Source organism: Macrotis lagotis, chromosome 1 (assembly GCF_037893015.1).
Source record: "Macrotis lagotis isolate mMagLag1 chromosome 1, bilby.v1.9.chrom.fasta, whole genome shotgun sequence".
Classification (NCBI taxonomy): Eukaryota; Metazoa; Chordata; class Mammalia; order Peramelemorphia; family Peramelidae; genus Macrotis; species Macrotis lagotis.
Genome location: NC_133658.1, coordinates 749,609,565 through 749,619,548, shown reverse-complemented (window position 1 = coordinate 749,619,548; position 9,984 = coordinate 749,609,565).

Below are 9,984 nucleotides of genomic sequence, written 5' to 3'. Positions count from 1 at the left end.
TAGAGCTTTGCTAGTTCTGTTCCTTCTTTGTTGTTAAAGTTCATGTATGAATTTCTGAATATTTGCATGTACATAAGGGCAATATTATTCCCTCTCTCAACACAGCTGATATAGTTACAAGATTTAGTCATATATGATGAGGCTTTAATGTGGTTACAAGTGTTAAATGAATTTAAAAATGGTAGCCCCTGGTGAGTCATTTATGAAATGTGAACCTTTTTCTCTGATGTAATTAAGGAAGAATAGCCTCATTGGGCGAGAAAAGCCCCAGAACATCTTTGTAAGTTTTAAATAGTTAAACTCAAGAGAGAGAGTATGTCAGATCAAGATAGTAGTAGTAGAAGGACCTGAACAATCCCTTGAGAGAAATTCATTCATCTTTGAAGGTGGGGGTGGGAAGAGGCAGGGATTTCCTCTCTGCTCTTCCAATTTGGCTTAGTATCTAGCAGCAGACATGAAAATGCTCCAACTAGCAGCTTAATAATTCTTTAGTTTGATATAATTTAAGCATAATTGAAAAACCAGACATGGTCACAGAAAAGTAGCCACTTGAGGGAACAAAGACCTTCACAGAACAGGAGTACTGGCTGCAGAGAAGAGAGTTGACTATGGAGAGGAACAGACCCTTGGAACTCAGTAGGTCAACCTATCAAGTTGAGAGGCTGCACTCAATTAAAGCTATGTGAGAACTCTGAAGAGACAAAGGGCTTCCAGGTCCTAGAAAAGTGTATCTTAGATGTGAGCCTCACTCATTGTGCTTTAATTTTGAGCCCACTCTTTCTATGCATTCCGTGTTTATGGGAGAGTACAATCCAGGTTTATAGAGAAATGTTTTGTAGCTACTGTTTTGCTCTGCTATTTTCACAAATGATTTTTCTAAGAGTAAGTTGTGTCTATTGTTTAATTATTGATGGGAAATATAATAGGGGGCTATAGTGTTAAATCTTGGCATCCACTCTCCAACATGAGGTATTGGTCATCCTCTGGGACTCAATTTGTGAATAAATATAGAAGCTATGTTTAATAAGGAAAGGTTAACTAATACAGTAATATGTTGCTATTTCTTAAATCGTATAGGACCATAGGATCAATTCAAATTAACAAGCATTGATTAAGCATCCAGGCAGCACTAGCCCTGGAATCAGGAGTTCAGGAGTTCAAATTCAGCTTCAGACACTTGACTAACTGTGTGACCTTGGACAAGTCACCTAACCCTGATTGCCTTGCATCCAGGGCCATCTTCAGTCATCCTGGTTACTGGACCCAGATGGAGGAGAAAGTGAAGCTAGTGACCTAGTACAGCATCCCCTCAATCAAATTCAATTCATGTGCTTGACATGATATCACTTCCCTTACTTCATTGTCTTTTTTGAGAGCAAAGGACAAACAACTTCATCATTATCACTATGAGCCAGGCACTCTATTAAGGGTTGTTGAGACAAAAAAAAAAAAAAAGCAAAACCAAAAGCAACAACAAAACAACTCCTAGAATGATCAGAGCAAAGTCATAGAAAAGAATGCTACAAATCAGAATGCCACTTTATGATTTGACACTGAATGCTATAATTTGCCTGCCAGTCAGGAACATAGGTACTGGCTGGTCAGCTTATTCCCTTCCTGGAAGGGATTGTTTTGGGGAACCAAATGAAGACCAGAAGTCAGTTATACTGTCAGGAAAAGAGGGAATGAATGATCGTAAGAGATAGAGTTGTCTAGCTATGCCAACGTGATACCCCTATTGTATCTAATTTAGGCACACAGTTACCAGGCATATTGGGATATTTGTGTTAGTTGATTGGCCTGTTAGAAAAATTCTGGCAAACTAATTCTTCCTTTTTTGATTTCCCCTTATCACCAAATGTTTTTGTTATTACATCACTTCATGTTACAATTTTCAAGATTATGGCATCACCAGTTTTATATTTTAGAGTGGTTGCTTCCAGGAACCTTAATCCTATCAGTCAACTATCCCCAATTACAGTGTAGGATGGATTGTTTCTGGGAAGGCTTTTGCAAATAGCCAATTTAATCAGTAGTGTGTTGATTTTGGTTTCTTGTCCCTGTTTCTGAAGGGGTTTTTGCTCCCTTTTTTTTAACCTGTCAATTCTTTATCTGCTTACTACACTGTTAAGGATGTTTATCTTTGATTGACATTTTGCCTCCTCTGCTAGAAACATCCTTTTTCCAATTCCTACAACCTCCTTCCTAGCTCTCTGCTCTCTCTGGTCATATCTGCTCTGTAGCTATGTGCCAAAGTCTTCGTGTAAAGCTATTGCAATCAGGGTTTTCTTGTTTACTCACAGTGAGGCTGCTTAAAGCCAACCTGACAGAAAAATAAATGTGTATTTGGGTTTCAACTCGGGAGGACTCAATGTTCTTTTGTGCTCTTCTGCTGAGGAGGATTGGAGATGTTTGGAACGGAAACCTGTTGGTGGAGCGAAGAGTGGCAGATGAATTACAAAATCCCTTCAGGTGAAGAGAGACTGTATTGCTTCTCAGGCAGGGAGGGAAAGAGGAGAGAGAAAGGTGAGCAGTGGAAAAAGAGAGAAGTATTAAGACTGAACAATGAGGGGTCAGGGATGTGATTTAAAGATCCTATTACTTGTTGTTATTAGAACCTACAGGACTCTGGGCTCTTCCTGGAATCAGATCACTGAATAATTTTATAGTCTTAGGTAAATTACACGGGAATCTATATTGAATGCACCCCCCCCTTCCATATATTTCATTCTATACCAAAAGGGTTAGAAAAATCAGACTTAGATTGTCAAAGGCACAATTTGAGAGATTACTGGTGAGAGACTGAGACAATGGTTGAGGAATCTGTGAAGAGATTATTTTCAGGAGAATTTAGAAATATATGTGGGTCTTTGGGAGCTAAGGCCTAAAAGGGGAACCAAGAAGAAAAGATGCAAGGGTGATAAAACAGATGATAAGAATCTGACACTAATTAGCCTTTGTATTCTCCCCCTCCTCTTTCCCACTGTTCCATAAAAATTCCAACCAAATGGAGATTCTCCCTACTCCCCAAACATCCCTTGAGTTTTCCTACCTCTGCCTATGATGGTTCTCTGCCAGGAATGCCTGCATCCCATTACTCCTGGTCTACTCAGCCTTGAGATCTCAGCATTAATCCTAATTTCTCCATGAAGCCTTCACTGAATGCCCCTTATCAGACTTTTTTTGAAGTCCTATAACATTTTTTGCAACCCCTTTCATGGTAATTAATGTATCCTGCCTTGTAAGTCCTTATACATATATTTGTATGCTCCCTCCCTCCTCCCCAGATCATAAGCTCCTGGAATGAATGAAGTCACCTTTGACTTGCCCAAAGCACCTAATACTGACAAAGTCTTAGGTAGTAGAAGCAACACAAACAATTGTTGAATGAAGAATTAAGTAATGACTTTAAATTATTAACTCACTTGATTATAGCATTATGCTATAACTAATCAGGTTGTGATTGTGAATCTTTTTTTCAAAAATTTATTTATTTATTTTGAATTTTACAATTCTCCCCCTAATCTTGCTTCCCTCCCCCTACCTCCCACAGAAGGCAGTCTGTTAGTCTTTACATTATTTCCATGGTATACATTGATTTAAATTGAATGTGATGAGAGAGAAATCATATTCTTAAGGAAGAAAAATAAAGTATAAGAGATAGCAAAATTACATAATAAGTTAACAGTTTTTTTAAAAATAAAAGGCAATAGTCTTTGGTCTTTGTTCAAACTCCACAATTCTTTCTCTGAATACAAGTAAGTCAACAAACTTCCATTGCAGAGACCCCAAAACTGTGCCTGATTGCTGCACTGATGGAATGAGCAAGTCCATTAAGATTGATCATCACCCCTATGTTGCTGTTGGGGTGTACAGTGTTCTTCTGGTTTTGCTCATCTGGCTCAGCATGTGATTGTGAATCTTATTTAGCCATTTCTCTTTATTCTCTTACCTGCTGAAACATTAAAAATAGATCTCATGATCTATGGAGGGCTTCCAGATATACATCCTATTCATAGGATCATAGATTTAGATAGGAAACAGGCATTAAACTATCTCATTACCAGGTGCTTTACTCATCTATTTCATTAGAGCCTCACAGCAAACCCATGAGATAGATACTATCCTTTTCTCCATTGTACAGTTGAAAGAATTGAGGTAGAAAGCTATATGACTTGTTCAGGGTCAAAAAACTATTAAGTTTTTGAGGCTTGATTTGAACTCAGGTCTTCCTGTTTCTATGACCAGAGCTCTATGCAGTGTGCCCCCCTGACTACCTCTAGATTTAGAGATGGAAAGGAATTAAGGCACATTGAGTCATATCCTTTATTTTACAAATGAGGAAACTGAAACTCAAAGAGTTAACGGACTTGACCAAGCTTACATTGGAAAGGATAGAGACAGGATTGGAACTCAGGGCTTCTGACTTCAAAGTCTCTTTACTCTGATTCTGGCCACCTATCCCACACATTTGCCAATGACCTCAAAGTCTATGTGGAGGATACTAATTAATAATAATAAATAATAATAATAATAATAATAATGGTACAAAGCACATTAAATATACAGTTATCCTTTCTACATCACAACTTTTCTCATTGAAGTTTTGATATATTGTGGTCTAGCATTAAGAAATTAAAAAAAGGAATTTTAGTAGAGTTTTGTGGAAGCTGCAGATGATACAAGAAAGCTAATGGACAACCAGAAGTTTAGAAACTCAGAAATGCATGAAATATATGTATAGTACAGTATAATATCAATATATTTTATCTTTTCATATCATAATAATTCAAGCTTCTCTAGTATGAAAGAAGGGACAAAAAATTTTACCTATATTTTCCAGATTGTGGGGACATCACACTCCTTAACCCTTCTGATGTGGAAGGAGTAATTGTGATATATATATATATATATATATATATATATATATATATATATATATATAATTTTCTCAACACTGTAGATATTATTACAACTTTACAGATGAGGAAACTGAGGCTCAGAGATATAAAAGGACTCACAGTCACACAACTAGTTATAAAGGAGTTTCAAAATTAGGTTGGTCTTTGTAACTCCAAGTCTACTGACCCTCATGAAAACTAACTAGCAATGGGTTAGCATCATTTTTAGTTATTAATGATACAAAATTAGTTTGATCCATGTAAGTAATATTTGTTGGAGACCTTAGCTAGGACATTGTGTGAGTGAGTTATAGAAGCCCTAGGAAGCCAAATAGGGGGATGGTGGTAAGGTATGTGTTAGGAGAATTGCAGGACTGAGGAAGGGAATAGTTCACCCCAGACCTGAGTAAATAGAACAACTAAATGGAGCACATGTATGCATGCATGCATGAAAGGCTGGGATCATAAGGAGGGAAGTGGATGAGATGTTTGATGACCTCCAGAGGACCTGAATTTTTCTTTCCAATTCTCCTTCTGTCTCCTACCCCCATTTTCTGTCTCTTGTCATTCCCTGTGAGAGCAGTTTCCCTCTTCACAAGGTGGCTTTTGATCCACAAGGACTGGAGAGGTTTGTTGGCTTCCTTGAAGCAACAGCCAACAACACTTCTTTCATCAGACCCCAATTTTTTCTGCTTCGGACTCTTTGGCTCTGAAAGCCTGGGCCCACCCAGTCGAAGGACTCCCCTCAGAAACATTTGTCACCTGGGCTACAGATGACTTTTTTCCCTCTACTTGTCAAGCCCTCACCCCTGGAGAGGGGATCTCGGACAGGCCTGCCACTGCAACTTTCCACAGTGAGGAAGGTTTCAGCACTGCTCTGGCTTTCATGGTAGAAAGATTAAGTGTGATTTCCCTTGCACTGGGGAGACTGAGCCAACCCCAGGCTGAGGTTATCTCGTCATTCTGTCCAGTGTTTGTTTTAGAAAAATCAAAGCACTTTCCCCCCCGATTTCTTCAAAGGGAGGGGAAAGAGAACTGGCTGCTGCTAAAGGGCCTAGGGAATTATTGAGACGCAGGGTGGACCAGACCAGTCTAAGTTAGGCCAAAGATGTTTTCCTGGACCCTTGTGAAGTAAAGACTTTTGGTTCCTGCAGTATCTAGTCCTGTGATATTGGATTATACCAGAGACCTGGGAATAAGCACTTCTGGGTTCACATCCCAGTTGCAACTAGTTCAAAATTAAGATCATAGATTTAGAAGTGGAAGGGATATTAAAGGTCAGCAAATGACAGAATCACAGATTCAGAATTCAAAAGGGCCTTTGAGGACATCTAGTTTAACCTAATTTTACAGATGGAGAAAGAAAGGATTTTGAATCCATCTTTTCTGACCCAAAAGCACTATTGGCCTTGACAACAGAGTTGATGCCCTTCTCCCTTTACCATACTGTCCCCTCATTTAAAATATAAGGAAATAAGAGGCCAAGTATCTTACTCAAATAGTAGTTTTGAACTCAAATTCTCTCTCTCTAAAATCTAGTATTCTTTACATTCTGAGTTGTGGGAGATCTCTAGGATTCTTTCAGCTTTTGGGTGACCAAAATGAGTCTAGTTCTTGCTTCTGCTTCAGCCCTGGCTCAAGATTTACCCAGACTTCATTTGACCCTACAGCTTTTCCTTCCCGCTGAGATTTCTTTTCTTTGATTGCAGGTAAGGCACTGTGGATGCTTATTCCCTTTGCTTCCCGCTACCCTATTTTGAGGGTCCTCACAACTTTACTAGATTCTTGATGCAAAGGCGACCCTGGGATCAGAGTGACTAGGATTAGAGGAATAAACTCTGGATAACAGCAATTCTCATTCCTTTCCACTCCTCCTCTCCCCTTTCCCTTAGCCTACCTTTAATTGCACCAGTCCACAGTGACTGTCACTCTTCTCCCCCCACTCTGGGTAGGGCAAGGACACTTCCTCTTGCCTTCCTCTACTCTGGATCATGGGTTCCTTGTTGCAGGGACTGTGACAATTTGAATCACTGCCAATACAAAGAGAACAATTAATTTATTGTAGGAGCTGCTGTTGGGAGTATTTTATTGGAAGTCCATTAGGTCACCAGAGCTTCCTTAACTAGGGTTGAGGGGTGAGAAGTATGTGGAGCACTCCATAAACCTGACTCAATGGTGAACATAACTGTTGAACACATAATGGCATCCCTTCTTGGGTTTGTTGTGCCTAGTGTCTTGTTGAAGATGTGGTCAGTGCAGCCATTACCAGAGAACAAATCTCAGAAACAGAGAAATTAAATGCAACCTTTATTAAGTGCCAAACTGTTCAGTGAACCACAACTTCTGAGTTAACTCTCCTAATTCCTATTAACAATGGAAGATTGGATCTCCACTGCCTAAAATATGGTGCAATGAACTGAACACAATATTGTAGATGGAGTTCTGACTAGGGCAGAGTGCAAAGACTACCACCCACTTATTCCTGGAAGCTATATCTCTCATTAATTATTTTTGGCTGCTCTGCGATACTGCTGACTCATGTTGAGTTTGCTGCATACTAAGTCAGCATCTGGGACCTCCTCATCCTGGAACATCCATTCACCATCCCAGTCCCTTCTCCCACTGGCGAGTGCCTTCTGGAACCTCTGTTTTGGAGAAAGGCCCAGATTGGTCAACCTTCGTTCCCCTCCCAGCTGTGCTTTTGATTTTCTGGATTTCAACACTATGCCTCTACTGGAAACTCCTCCAGTGACTGGGATCTCTTCCCCTTTGAACATTCATCTGCCATACCAGCCTCCTTCTCCCATTGGTGAGCTTATCATGCTGTCATTTTGTAGAGGTGTCTAGGCTTTTAACTTTTATTCCCTTACTGACTATTCCCAATTATAACAACATGTCCCACAAAATAAGCATTTTATGTCTGTTGCTCATTCTTCATTCTTAAAGAGGACTGTTGACATCACCAGCATGATAATTTGACTTATGTTAGATTTGAATGAGGTAGAGCTGAGCAACATTGCCAGTCTCATTCTCTCCTCCAGAGTAACTGGAGTTCAGTGGCAAGATAAAGGTCAAGGGTACCTTTATTCCCAACTCCTTTTCTGCTCCTTTTTTTCTTTATTGTCTTCTCTCATTAGAAAGTTAATTTCTTGAGAGCAAGAGTTATCTGTCTTTTTATTCCATTTGTATTTCCTGTCTTAGAACAGTAGCTACTGTATCCCAAAGAGTTCATAAAAAGGGAAAAGGACCCATGTGTTAAAAAAAAATATTTATAGCAACTCTTTTGTGGTGGCAAGGAATTGAAGTTTGAGGGTATGCCTATCAATTGGTGTATGGTATATGAATATAATGTAATATTATTGTGCTAGAAGAAATTACAAGTAGACATATTTCAGAAACATCTATGCAAAGTGAAGTGAGCAGAGCCAGTAGAACATTGTACATAGTAGTAGCAACATTGTGCAATGATCTACTCTGAATGACTGCTATTCTCAACAATACAATGATACATGATAATTCCCAAAAAACTCATGATAGGAAGTGCTATCCATATCCAGAGAAAGAAATGATGGTGTTGAAATGCAGATCAAAATGTACTGTTCTCTCTTACTTTTTTCCTTATGTAAACTGTACATTTTTGCAAACGATTTCTTCTTTCACAATATGACTAATATGGAAATAGTTTTTTTACATGATTGCACATATATAATGCATATCAAATTGTTTACCCATTTAGGGAGAAGAGATTAGAGGGAGGGAAGGAGGAAATTTGAACTCAAAATTTTATAAAAAATGAATGTTAAAATTATCTTTACATGTAATTGGAAAAAATAAAATATTATTTAAAAAAGAATAGTACCAGTACTATAGGAAGCATTTAACAAATGCTTATTTACTGCTTGCCTGCTTAAGGCACTGACATCTTTTTTTTTTTAGGTTTTTGCAAGCCAATGGGGTTAAGTGGCTTGGCCAAGACCTCACAGCTAGGTAATTATTAAGTGTCTGAAGTTGGATTTGAACTTCAGGTCCTCCTGACTCCAGGGCTGGTGCTCTATCCACTGTGCCACCTAGCTTTCCCAAGACCCTGACATCTTTTTCAGACAAATTACAGTCTAACCATGTATCCCCCATCTTTTTATTGTTAAGATATTTTTTCAACCTAAGTTTAAGATTTTATATTTATTCTATTAAATTCCATTTTTTCAGTTCGATATTCTCAATAGTCAAGAACTTTTAGGATTATAATTTTTTTAATCTATTTATCCCTCCAGCTTGGTTAAACTCTGAAGAACCTTCTTCCATGCGAGGACAATTTGAAGGAATTGGGAATGTTTACCTTGGAGAAGAGAAAACTTACAGGGAACCTGGCAGCTGTTCTGAAGTACTGAAGGGCTGTCATGTAGATGACAATTTAGACTTCTTGTTCTTTTTGGCCCTGAAGGTGGAACTAGGAAAAAAATGGGTAGAAGTTGCAAAAAGGCATTAAATATAGGCCTGATGCCAGGAAAAAATGTAACCCAAAATGGATGTCTCTGGGAGGATTACCTCTTATAGCAACTCTGTTCCCTATTCTTGCTACATTAGGGTTTTTTTTTTTGGGTGTATGTGAGGCAATGGAGTTAAGTGTTTTGCCCAAGGTCACACAGCTAAGTAATTATTAAATGAGTCAGGTCATATTTGAACTCAGATCCTCCTGACTCCAGGACTGACTCTATCCACTGTGCCACCTAGCTTCCCCTGGCAGAAAAATTCTTAGTTCTCTGGGTATCTGTCTAAGACACTGTGCCTCCCTCTCTCCCTCCTTATTATCTGTCTATCCATCTATCCATCCATCCATCCAGCTTTCTTTCTTTTCTTTCTATTTCTTTCTTTCACTTTCTTCCTTCCTTCCTTCCCTCCTTCCTTCCTTCCTTCCTTCCTTCCTTCCTTCCTTCCTTCCTTCCTTCCTTCCTTCCTTCCTTCCTTTCTTTCACTCTTCTTTCTTTCTTTCACTCTTCTTTCTTTCTTTCTCTCTTCTTTCTTTCTTTCTCTCTTCTTTCTTTCTTTCACTCTTCTTTCTTTCTTTCTCTTTCATCTATCCATT